The following is a 13,983-nucleotide window of genomic DNA, read 5'->3' as shown; positions in this document are numbered from 1 at the left end:
TTGTCATCAAACTGTCCTGAACAGGCTTTTTGTTGATAATAACTTCCAGGCTTATCAGTACCTCTTTTTGAGTGGAGGGTATGCAAATATAGTACCCAATTTAAATTACATTGTGATTGTAATAATATTGTGGTATTAAATAAGTGACTATAATTACAATTTAGATAATTGCATTGTAATTATATTACATTGTGTCTGTGAACTCTTAATTTCATTACTTTATGCAATTATGTTGTAAGTGCATAATCTAATTGCAATAATATAATCTATTCGCAATTACAAAATAATTATAAATGCAGTTACATCTTAAATAGAGGCCATTTTAATACTTTTAAATTTTCGCAAGATAACTTCCCATTAAGGTTCATTTGGAGGAAACTATGCAAATACTAAAAAAGAAGTTATGCTAAATTTACATATTTTGTACAGTACTTTCTTGTTATAATGCTGTTCAATATATCTTCAATACTTTTGTAAATTTAACGACATTCTTTGCAATCACTGTGGTGCTTTAAAAATAAGTTTCTTAGTTATGCTTTCTAATAAGAATGGGTTTAAAATTAAGTATTATGTATAATAACTAGCAGTTAAAAAAACTTGACTGCATGAAAATGCTGTTGCTGTGTAAAATAAAAAATAAGCTTTCTTTTATGCTTTGAAATGAATTACATTTGATTAAGTCGTCCTTTTACAATTTAAGAATGTGGTTAACACACATTCTTAAATTGGACAGGTTTTATCTAAATTATTAGTATAAAATATATAAACTATGAATTATTTTGTAACATAACTCAAATTACAAAATTCATTCTATATACGTTCAAAGTTATTATCTTTTATGGAATAACTGTTTTTTAATTTAGGTAAAAATTGGATTTTTAGAAGTATTACAAATACAATGCAACACAAAGGTGATCTGATTGAAGAGGAAGGACTTTTTATTACGGTTTCTAGTTCGTATTTATATTACATTTGATGAAAAGCATCCAAAACAGAGAATGCTGTACTTTCTTCTTCCATATATGTTATGAAATATTTCACACATTTAAAAGAAAGCGTTTCTTCAGAATCTTGCACAATTATTTCCATATACCTCAGACTTAAATGACAACATATTTTTTTAGTATGAATTTACAGTGTTTTTATGGAAATTTTTGTTAAAATGTCATTAAGATAAATTTATTTGCACACTCTACGCTTTAACTATTTCCCCATTTGAAACTATTGAAAGTTTTTATTCATATCTTATTTATTTTAGTCTGCTAACGAAACTGAAACATCTAAAGAATAAGTTATTTTGAATATGTTTACAAAATATACGCGAAATTTTTATTTAAGTGAAAACGTCTATATACTATTCGAGAATTAATAAATTATCCGAAAAGTTTATATGCGCTGAATGCCGCGCGTCTATAAAATAAATCTTTAAAAAAACAGCAGACATTGAGCCAGCGTGTGCGATAAACGCGCCAAAATTGGCAGCGCGTTCACTCCCTCGCCAAGAGAGAAAAGTTGGTGATTCAGCCTGGTTTAGAGGAGCCTTACCCTAAGTCCGTTACAATTATGCGACTACAAACGCTGACGGTTTACGGAAGTTAGCAGGTCTCACGTGACTGGTGGCAACAATACGTCACAAACTATTTGTCTGGGTTACTATAATTGGCTGTTTTCCACTTTTTTATGTGAATTTCGAGAAGTTTAGTTTATAGAAAATCCTTAATATCATGATGTAAACAAACACCGATGGCAAAAAATTATTTGGTAACTACATCCATTACGTATTGATAAATGTTTCGACATGATTACATATAACTGCATTAATAACCAAATAAAACAAACTTAGATTACAAATGCGTTATGTAATGGAGCATGTAACTAAAACTTCAGAATTGTAGAATCCGGAAGATTTTTTTTTCCGAGTTAGAAGTATAACAAAATACGAGCAGTGTTCTAATAATTTTTAAATCTTCGTATTCTTTAATATTACTGCTGTTTTTGATAACATGATCATAACATAACTGATGATCATAACATCATTTAAAATAAAATCTAGTAATTCTGCTGAATACTGCTTTTCATGAAAGCACGAGAATATTTTAATGGGATTATTAAAGTATCTGTAATAAAGAAAAAAAAAAAAAAAAAGTAGGTTAGGAATAAACAGTAAGTAAAAGGAAGATTACTAATAATATATATTAACTATTGTATATATGTGTAATTTTGTGAATTGTGAAATAATGATATTTGTTCATTTTATAATTTAATAAATAAAAATTGTGAAAAAATTATATTTGTTCATTTTATAATTTAATAAATATTATGAAAAAGCTACGTACTTTTTAAAAAATCATTTGCACTTGTTTTTCATTATTGCATTTAAGTTTTATTCATTATTTGAATCAATATATATAAGAATATAAGAGAATCGTATACATTTTACAAGTAAAATATTATACGCAGTATGAATGGAGATATGTTACTGTAAGATCCTAAAGTCTGGTAAATCCTAGGTTTTACCAGTAAAACCTAGCTTTTACCAAAGTAGCTTGTTAAAAGCTCGAAGTATGCTTTAATACGATTCCACTTCAGCCTTTGAGGTAAAACCAAGAAGTTACCAATGCCTTCTGGTAAAATCCTGAAACAAGGGATTTAAATCAACCTTGAATAAGCCTCCGCACACAAATTCCGTTATGACACTTTTCTGTTCCTGCCTCTCCTTATTTGCACCATTCGCAGTCTAACTTGGACATAATTTAAACAAGTGTACGCAGCTACGATCTAAAAAAGAAGAAGTTTGGGCGCAAGTGCAGAATCGCCCACTTATCGATGTTCACATGGACAAAGTCAAGGGAGTGCGTAGTGCCAAGTTTGTGTAATTCTCTGATGTTATTTTAAGCAAAAATAGGTCGTTGTGTACATGGACACTGAGTTTGTGCAATTCTTAGACTTGTTATTTTCAAGTTGGCGATTTTGAGAAATGCGCTAAGCAGGGGTGATTCTGCACTTTCCCTGAAGTTTGTTTCCATTTTTACATACTTTGCTTTTTTTATTTTGCTGATGGGAAATGAGTGATATTATGCGGAAAAAGATTATGACATTTTGTCTGAATTTGTAAAAAATAAGCCTGATAACTGCTTTTATTTAACAAGTGAGAAATATGTGATGGAGAAACAAACAGTTCATTACAGAAGGTTGAAACGCTGTCGTATTCTAATTGGAGGAAAGGACAAACTTATAATATCACTATTTGCAAAAATCCTATATTATGTTACAAGTGATGAAGTCTTCAACACAGCACTCATATTGCAATTGGCCATGGTGAAAGAACTTGCATGATTAAAGAACTGAATCGTAAGTACAAGAATGTAACAGTAGAACCTATTTTCACATATTTAAGACTATGCGAACCATGTCAGAAGAAACAAAAAACTGTGAAAGATGGGATTGTAATTAAATCAGTTGTGCATAGTGAAATGAATTCTCGATGCCAAGTCAACCTAATAGATATGCAGTCCAATACTGATCATGATATGAAATTCATTTGAGTGCATCAAGATCATCTTACACTTTGTCCTACTCTGAAGTTTACACAGTAAAAGAATTGTTGAAGTAGCATATCACTTTCTGGATAGCTTTTGGAGTCCTGAGCATTTTTCATTCTGATAATAGGAGGGAATTTTGCAACCAAATCAAATCATAAACAGTTTATGTGAAATGTGGAGTGATATAAAAATAGCTTGCTGAAAACCGAGACACAGTCAGTCACAAAATTCTGTCAAACAGGTGAACCAAGATGTTGAGAACATGTTGGAAACAAATAAGATAGGAAATTGGTCAGAAGGATTAAAATTTGTTCAAAAATAAAAAACAAAGCATATCAGGAGGGATTCAAATGTTCATCTTAATGAAGCTATCCTGTGATGTCCTGCAAAGTTGTCTTATGAAGCTAGGACTTGCTAACTCAGTTTTGCAACATAATTTGATTAGTAACATGACCACTGAACAGGATTTAGAAAAAAAGTTATAAGTATGTATTACTAATGAACGTGTGGTTAATACAGAAAATGGGAAAACTAATCTCGAATCAACAGTTGATTTAGAATTGCAAGATAATAATAATGCATATGAAAAATAATCAGACATAACAATGGAAGCAGATACTAAAGTTTGAATTGAAATGAAAGAACCAGATATATGCTCTGACACAACCAGTGCAATTATCAGGAAAACTCAAAATGTGAAAGTGTTTCGAGAGACAGTTAAGGAAGGACTTCAGAAGCAGGCAAAGAAGATGAAGACTGTGTCTACTAAAAACTTTCCGAAACCTACATTTGGACAAATACTTTTGGAAAAATGTTAAAATAAAAGTACCTGATATTGATAAATCAAAAATGGATCCAAAATCAATAATAGCCGTTATTAGAGATATTTAAGATGATGAGTTTTTATGTTTTTGATAGTAAGTTCGGTAAATTAAAATCGTTGTAAACAGGAAAGCAGTTTATTTTTTGTAAAGAAAAATTTTTTGAACATTGAAGAAGTTGGTATAGAAGAAGTAAGTGTATGTGAAATAGTAAAAAAAAAAAAAAAAAAAAAAAAATTTCTTTAGTTGGGGGACAAGGACTTAGAAAATGCAGCTGTTAAAAAAAGTGTACTACGAACATCTGTTTGTGCAAATCAGCTGATCTACTTTGTAAATCCAAATGCCATAACAATCAAACTTGTTGTAACAGGTAATAAAATGTATTAAAGTAGTAGTACTAAAGAAAAACATGCTACAGTTTTCTTATTTTTTTAGTTACGTGCTTATTTAACTCTACCTTATATGTTGTGGTATTTCAATTCCTAGGTTTTTAATCTCTCTCTTTTTTTTTTTTTTTTTTTTTTTTTCTCCTCGTTTTCAATCTTAGAACTTTGTATTTATCAAGTAATAAAACAGAAGCTGCTTACAGTATCATCTGTATTCAGGCTTACAGTACTGGATATTAAGATCCTTCAAGATTCAGTGTTATTCAAGTTTGGCATGTTTGATAGTGAATACAAGTAAAATATGTTACGAATAAGAAATATTTGAATTTCAGTTATTATACTTGATACTCAAGTCATAAAAATGTTATTTATTCCTTGTTAGTTGAAATCATATTTTAGGATATTATGAGTTAAATTTCGTAAACTATATACTTAAAAAGAAAAACCTTTGAAAATTTGTCCTTAGGTGATAAAACAATATTAAAATATAGCATATAAGCATAAAATTAGAATTCAATAGCCAAGCCAGAATTTAAATTACTAAAGTTTAAAATGCTAAATTTAAATTACTAAAGTTTAAAATAGTGTGAAAAAAGTCTCATGTTATTTCGAGCTTCCCAATTATGTTTAAGTAGAGAATTCTTTGTTAGAGCAGTACAAAGAAGGAAGTGATCACTATCCATAAAGCCAGAATGGCAGAGATAATCAAGACTATTAAAAATTCCAGTCTTACTCATGTGGACAGCCCAGCAATGATATTCCACTGATCAAAACACAACTATTGTATCTTCACAAGGGCACCAGTCTAGTAAATCATCAAAATCCTTGAGTTTTTCCCTCAATGTAAATTAAACAAAACCCTGCTGAATTTTAAGCTTCGTGGCTCAAAGTTTATCTGAGACATCTATGAAAGTCTAAGAATGTTGTTGAAACTTGAGTTGGAAATTTGTATCTCATGAGACATGCACAGTTGTCCAGTTCAGTATAAAAGTAACTCTTAGGGTTGTTTTTTTTCAATGCCAGTCAAGGCGAAGAATCTGATTTTGCATTTGTTCTTTAAATCCTCAAAGGCAGTTATTAATTGAGTGCTGGAATATTTCATAACAGTAAGTAGGTTTGTAAGTTGTAAATAAAGTGGAAGTCACATATCCCCACCTTACTCCTGTTGTTTAATTACATTGAAAAAATTATTTATCCTTAATGTTAGTTCCTCCACCCATTAATTCCAAGACCAATTCCTATTTAAGACAATTACCATGTAGTTAAATGTTTAGAAACAATTATTTCAATGATAATTCCTCCAATCCATTAATTCCAAGACAAATTTCTATTTAAGACAATTCCCATTTAGTTAAAAGTTTAGTATTGAGGCACATGGATATTATTATATAAAACTCCTAGTTAAAAGGCTTGTGACACAATACAAAAGTTATACAGGCTTTTCTGTTTCTATGCATGTTATTTAATTGGCACCAAGTACTCAAGTCTTCATGACATCATTTAATTAACTATTTCTGTGTACCTTTTTTGAGGATGGAAGACCATGTCACCAAATTTTCAGCATACATCAATACATTTACATCCCTATCTTCTAACATAAATATAAGGTTGTTGACATGTATATTACAAAGAAACAGCTGAACATAGTATCCTAGGGAAGACGGGACTGAAGTTGCTTGTGATGAGATATGAGTAAAGTATAATGCAATATGTTGTGTTATTCATAACACAGTGCATTTATTATAAGACAGATCATTTAAAAAAATCATTATTTGAGTTTTGCATTTCTATTTTTTATTTTATTTTGTATTACTTGATTCTTCCTTTAAAACAACTGTAATAATAGAGATACAAGACTGAAATAATGATTTTGTTTCTTACCTGCTTTAAAATGAACACACTGTATGTCAGTGTTAGACTAATATCAAATTATATGGAACTAGAAGCATATCTTCTGTCCTTCATTTCTTTCCAAATTCAGTACCAAGCATCATTTCATCATGTGGTGGAATATGCGAATTAAACTGTTGGTCATACAGGTATAATTCCACTGCGCTAATGCTGCAGCCATCCAAATTTTGATAGAGAACACCCCTGGGGATACATCTGAGTGTCTTCCATTCCTTCTTTCCAACAAGCTACTCTAATAATTTTGTGGTTCAAATGTTCGTTAAGTTCCTAAAATCGTTATTGATGCTTCTTCTAGCTTTTCCACCAAAATTTGCATTAGTGTTATCCTCACAATAGGCAATGATTTTATAGTTCAAATTATTATTTTTTAAAGTAGTACTTATTGAATCAAAAATTATTTCTGAAGTTTCACCCAGCAGTGAAATAAAATCTAATATTCTAATTTTAATTTCTGTTTCTAGATCAAAAAGTTTAACAATTGTGGAAAATAATTTTAAATTTTTGTGGTTGGAAGCATCATAATATATGGATATAAATGTGCATTTAAAATCTAATTGTTTCTGCAATTGTGAAAACGAATATAGTGAAAAAACATTACAAATAATTGCTTCAATTTTTGTCATTGCTTCTGCAAATTTTTTGTTGTACAATGTTTTGATCATTTACGATGTACAATCAATTGATCTGAAACTTTCATTGTGGTTTATAGTGTGGAAAGCAAATAGCCCTTGAGCTAATGCTAGCTGTTCCTCCATTAACAATAGATATTCCTTGACGAGACGTAACGACAAGGATCGAACACCACCGAGTAAATCTAACTCGTTACATCGCCTATTTTAGTGTACTCTGCATACATTTTATGTGTTTTTTTTTATTTATGTATTTTTTATTTCTTTATATTTACTATAATAATTAATAAATAATAGGTAATATATTTTAATAGTACATTTAAAATAAGAAATGCAGATGTTTTCTAAAAAAGCGGGACATTTTTAAAAATCTGTGGGGCACGGGATAGTCCTCCAAAAAGCAGGACTGTCCCACCAAAATCAGGACGTGTTATCCTAGTAATTTTGACATTAGTAATAATGAGAGCAATAATTGCATTGCTTTAGCATTTTTCTCTTCATAAAAGAAATTGAGTAATGTACTTCAACATTGATGTGATAAGATAGAATCCTTCTGTAAGTGATGCCAAAGAACTGAAAGATCTGCTAGAGAAAGGGGATAATTATTTTATTTTAGAAAATATTCACCAAATCATTGCATCAGGGACTTGAACAATGGAGATCATAATTAATTAATCATAGTGAAGAAAAAGACCATGCATTTTGCTTCTGTTTTAGCTGTTTTTCAGTAATAAAAAATCACTCTCTTATGATGCATATAAGGACTTGGAGCATTTACATCTGCCTCTGAAAAAAAATAAAGACGTCTAAAAACCACCTGAAACCTCATGAGAGCTGGCACTAGAATCTGTGCGGTCACACCAGATGACATTATTTAGAAATAGGGGCCCACCAGCGGCCAAGCGGTAAAGTCGCTGAACACTGGTAGTTTGGTCCAAGGTTCGAATCCCGCAAATGGGTTGGCTGCATGGCCGTTTTCGTGGTTTTATCCATGTGTAACGTGTATACGAGCCAGTTTCCCTTAGAAAGTCCTCCACAAAGGCATCCCTCCCCTTAGGCAGATAGCCCTCAAGGTTTTGCCATAGTTAAATAACCTAACCTAACATTTAGAAATAGTTGAGATTACAACAAGTGGAAAAAAAATCTAGTGTTGAAAAGGCCTAATCGTGAATCCCATAAGAAATGATTCACTTGTAATCTAAAATAAGAGACAGTAGATTCGATGCAATAAAATTATAAAATGTAGGCTTTAGTGTACAAAAGCATAGCAAAACATGTAATGGCCACTTCCCATAGTTCAGCTGAACTTTTATATCCAAATTGTTACTGAAAATATCTAAAAGACTACTTTAAATTATTTCAGAAAAAAACATTAAAGTAAGTTGGTTTATTTTATTTCTGGGACTAAATAAAAGAAAATAATTTATGCAGAAAAGCATTAAAATATAATGATTTATTTTGTTTCTGAGAAGATAAAACAGAAGAAAAGTTATGCAGTCAGGAATGCTAAGTAATGCGACATATTTTTAGATAATAGTCATTAAATGATATAAGCAAAATACATTATAAGGTTTCTTAATGTGGATGAAGGTATGTTCCATGTATAAAAATTTCTGAAAATTTCACATATGAAAATATATTCTGAAAATTCAATTTAAACTGAATATTTATATTAACAAACATTTATCAGATGCAAATATACTTGTCCCAAACATGTGTGCTCAAAGTCATGACAATAGATACCACATGAAAAGAATACATTTAGGAGTTTCATAAATAATGCATTAGGGATTTGAAGCACAGAGCTGATTTTTATATTATCTCTTTACGTTCTCTGAATCATAAGAACTGATTGAATTGGAAATAATGCCTCAACGTTTTCTAGTGAAAGGTCTAGAAATTATGTGTTTTTATAATTATAAATATCAATACATATTTTTGAGGTTACACTGAGGAATTTTTAAAACATATATTGCAATGCTGACTCTAACTAAGTAGAGCATTACGTAGATATTTTTTTGCCTTAAGCAGAGGCATACCCCTATGTTTATTGAAATTAATGATATTTATACGCTTTCATATTCATTGAAGATAAATATTTCAAATCACAACATTCTAATACTTATAATATGTTCAATCATAGCTTTATATATTCAGAAAAATTATGTTACAATTAATGATCTATATTTATAAACTGAGAAATGTTTAAAAAATAGCAAATATCAAAGAAACAGAATAGATAGCAATGTATAAAATGCTGTACTAATTATGTAATTTTATATACAGTCAAAAGTCGTTAATTCGGACACCCATAATCCGGAATGATCTATAATCCGAACCTCAAATCTACAAACTTTCTGCGCATGCGTCGGTTTGACGCATGCGCGTAATACCTTTACGGCTGCGAATATGCATGTGCGCATGCGCATAATACGTTTACGCAAGCGCCTTTAATGTATAACGGACGGTATAAGCTAAGCTGAAATTATCTAATTCAGGTAATGTTGCAGATTGCGTTGTTCCTTAATCTTCGAATTGGATCCGGCTTATTATTTTTTGCAGACTGTTACAGGAATTTTATAAAAGTAAGCTTGAACTTTCGATTATGTCAAATAGAATTTCCAATATATATTTACTAATATGTAAAGGATCTACAAAGCGAAAGTATGTTTCGAAGTCCATTAAACCAAAAGTGGAATTGCTGCAAAAAATGGATAAAGGCATATCCTTTGATTATCTAATCATTCCGAAATATGTTTATCAATTTCACGCTGCTCTGCGGGGTAAGGGAGACGACACGGCGCGCAATGAATTGGAAGTTGATCTGTCAGCACTATGCTTATCTTCTGGGCAGATGTTTTTATTTTATTTGTCTTATAATTCCTTACTAAATGTAGTATTTCATCTCGATGTACTCCGTCTTTGATATGATTTAAATCAAATTCCTCGTCATTATAATTCGCTTCCGATAGTGAAGAAAGTGACGCAGAGGTTATTGAAAACGAAAAAATTTCGATCGACAAATTAGTCGTTATTCTCGACACAGCAATTATAGAACTTGAACAGCGGAGCTTTGTAACTGAAGAAGAAATTATGCCTGTTTATAGAATTAAAGAGAAAGTATTATCACATAAAACGAAGCAACATAAACAACTTACATTGAAAGAAATGTTTAATAAACAAATAAATATTAAGCTTTTTTTTTTTTTTTTTTTTGTAAATATTGATACCCTTTAGATCATAATTGTTCTTTATTTCATAAATTACGGTTTCATATTTTTAATTTTATAACTTCTGCATGCCATCTTACCAGATTTAAACTGATGATCTATAATCTGGAAAAATCGATAATCCGGAATCGCCGAAGTCCCAACGAGTCCGGATTAAAGACTTTTGACTGTATATAATTTAATTCTCCTTACCTTTATAGAACAAAATGATCAATATTTTTTCCAGAAGGAATTTGATAGCTTAATTCATATTCTATACAGAGAATAGATGAGGATGTTTCATAATTTTTTGTTATTTTAAGATTATAGAAGCTTCTCTTACCATCAGCAACAGTAACTGGGAATATTAGCCTTATTTCAGCTTCAAATTTCATTATGATTGAACTAGGCTGTAATTAGAGAATTATCTTCAAAAGATTTAAAGCAGTCTTACTGTTCAAATAACTGGTTTTTAAAGCTAGAAAGTTGTGATGAAATTTTTATTTGTATATCATTTAGGTATTTAAATGCTAAATTATAAGCTTCTTCATTTGGATAGCTTAAATTTTATTAATGTTAATTTTTCACTGATTAGAAAATGAAAGTCAAAAGATAACTCGTTAAATTTACATATCTCAGTTTTTTTTTGTTTGTTTGTTTGTTTGTTTGTTTGTTGTTGTTGTAAGATTAAAACGTATATTACTTCTTTCATTTCTACTACGAGAATTCCCCCCCCCCTCCTACAAAATTAGTTCTTTTATCAATTTATTACATTTTCACCTTCTCTTCAAATTAGGTTACTTATATTTAAAGCTAAATATCAAATTTCTAAAAAATGTTTTCAGAAATAATTTTATGTCTTCATTCTAATCAATGACAATCCCTCTTTTTTATATTTATATAAATAATTCAATTCAGTTGTAGATTGTCAGGATTTCTTTGATATGGGAGATGTGAAAAATTAGCAATGCCTTCGCCGGGACTCGAACCTAGACCTCTCGAATACGCACCGAGTGTACTACCATTACACCACGAAAGCATGCAGAAAGGAGGGGGGGAAATACCTTAGGGAACCCAATCGCCAAATCCTGATCGAAGAATCATCATCCACCATCTTTTAGGTCGGGGCCACTGTAGAGTCATTAGGTTATTTTCGAGCAAGAGGATATGGGAAATGAGAAATACCCTCGTCCTTTCGAATACGAAACGAGTGTGCTAACCGTTACATCACGAAGGCATGCTGAAAGGAGGGAGAATAACAAAGCAAAATAAAGGAAATTTTCTCCTGGGAAATTCGAAATGAAATTTAGAATGCAAAAGTGGGCTATTGTGGTAATAATTGGCAATTAAGAAAGCATTTTTAGATTTGAATATAAGCTACCAGATTATAAATAAAGGTACAGCAGTGTAAATAAAAACTAAATAGTAGAGTAAAGCAGAAGAATTATTGCTGATTCCATGGACAGATCCCGACTTTTTAAGGGGAATCATAATAACATACATATACATTGGGTTTTAACGAAACTTTCCCGCCACCGCAAATACCGTCTTCGCAAACATAATACGCTGGCGTGTTTAATCATATTTTGTCAAATGGTTTTTGGCATTTGAAAAAAAGAGATTTGCTTTAGAACACTCATAGAGATATTAGGTATTTTTTGAAAGCAGAACAAGGGAAAAATTAGCAAACACCTTGGCCGGGAATCGAACCACAGACCTCTAGAATACTTGCCGAGTGTGCTGACCACTACACTACGAAGGCAGGAGAAATTCTTTATATACTCTCCCTTTTAAAGGGAGGCTGGGGTTTTTGGGAACCCAATCACCAAATCCTGGGTGTGGAGAATCATCATCAACCACCCTTTTAGCTCGGGCGCCACTGTAGAGATATTAGGTATGTTTTGGGAGCAGGAGAAGTTAAAAATGAGCAACACCTTCGCCGGTAATCGAACCACGGACCTATGGAATACGCGCCCAGCGTGCTGACCACTAAACTGCGAATGCATGCTAATAAGGCGGGAGAACTAGTTTATACACCGTGTTGTGAAATTTGTAAAAAATTATAGTTACTATTAAGTACAAGGTGTCTGAAATAGAACTATCACGCTACCAGATTAGAACCATCATTTACTTCCAATTCTGTTTAAAAAAATCAGCTACAAAATGTCACCAAATCATGTGCTACAACTTTAGGTACTAATGTCGTAACATATGACACTGTGAAGGTTTGGAACCGAAAGTTCAAAAACAAGGACTGGGCTCAAAAGCAGAGCGCTCTGGCAGGCCTACTGACGTTGAGGCCCGCTTGCGAGAACTTGTAGAAGAAAATCAGTATAGAACTCATCGAAAGCTTACTAAGGAGTTAGACGTTAGTACCATATCCATTAGCCGCGCTATACGTCGCATAAACTTGACGTATAAGTTCAATCGCTGGGTGCCACATGAACTGTCTAAAAAAAGATAAGGATATACGTGTTCGGGCCTGCACTAATCTGCTCGAATATCAACGCAAGGACAAAATTCTGGACCGGATCGTCACTTGTGATAAAAAGTGGATTTACTTCAATAACACAGGCCGAAACGAGGGTTGTTCTGTGGCCTGTGAGCCCGTTGGCAGCGTCGCAAAGCGCAATTTCACTAACAAAAAGATACCTTCCAGAATACGTTGGCTCATGCGAGCAGTGTGTGGTCGGGCGTTGTACTGCTGACAGAGGGCATTGGCCACTCCCTGAAGGTACAGAAGTGTCAGCAGCCGCAGCACATGATCCACGTATCATTGGGCCGTCATAGTGCCTTGAATACGAACTAGAGGTGACCTGGAATCGTAAGCAGTTGGCCCCAAAACCATGATGTCGCGCAGTGGAGCGTTCCACAATTGCTGCCGGGATTGAACCTGTCTCCACATCGACGCCACACTCGTACGCGGAGACTATCATTGGAGAAACAGAAGCTTGTCTCATCCTGAGAACACGACCTTTGTGCCATTCCGTCGTCCACATCGCTCGAGCACGGCACCATTGTAGACGTTGGAGTGTATGATGTGGGGTCAATTGCAGTTTCTTAGCGGACGCCACGAATGCAGGCCACTAGCCACCAATCGACGGCAAATAGCTCTGGTCGATATTGGAGCATGTAGGTTGTCTTGAACATGCTGCAGAATGGAGATAGAAGTGACTTGCGAGTGCACCACCTCCTGTCGTCGAATGCGTCGGTCCATACGTGCTGAAGTCACTCTGGCTGCACCGGCACCCGTCGAACTTGGCACATTTCCTTGTTCCAACCATCGTTGCCACAGCTGGTACTGTGGACGCATCAAGGTGTGTGTCAGCTGAGATTTGCCGTATGGACCAACCTGCCTTTCTCAGTCCGATCACCATGCCCCTCTTAAATTCTGCTGTAACTGCCTCCGTTGACGGCCTAGCATTCTCTGCTATTAGACGCGTCCTCTAAGATAAGAACAGATTTTGTACGATGATTTCCCTAGC

Source organism: Stegodyphus dumicola, chromosome 6 (assembly GCF_044657685.1).
Source record: "Stegodyphus dumicola isolate Sdum_Otavi_A_Nest chromosome 6, ASM4465768v1".
Classification (NCBI taxonomy): Eukaryota; Metazoa; Arthropoda; class Arachnida; order Araneae; family Eresidae; genus Stegodyphus; species Stegodyphus dumicola.
Note: the sequence above shows the minus strand (reverse complement) of the source record.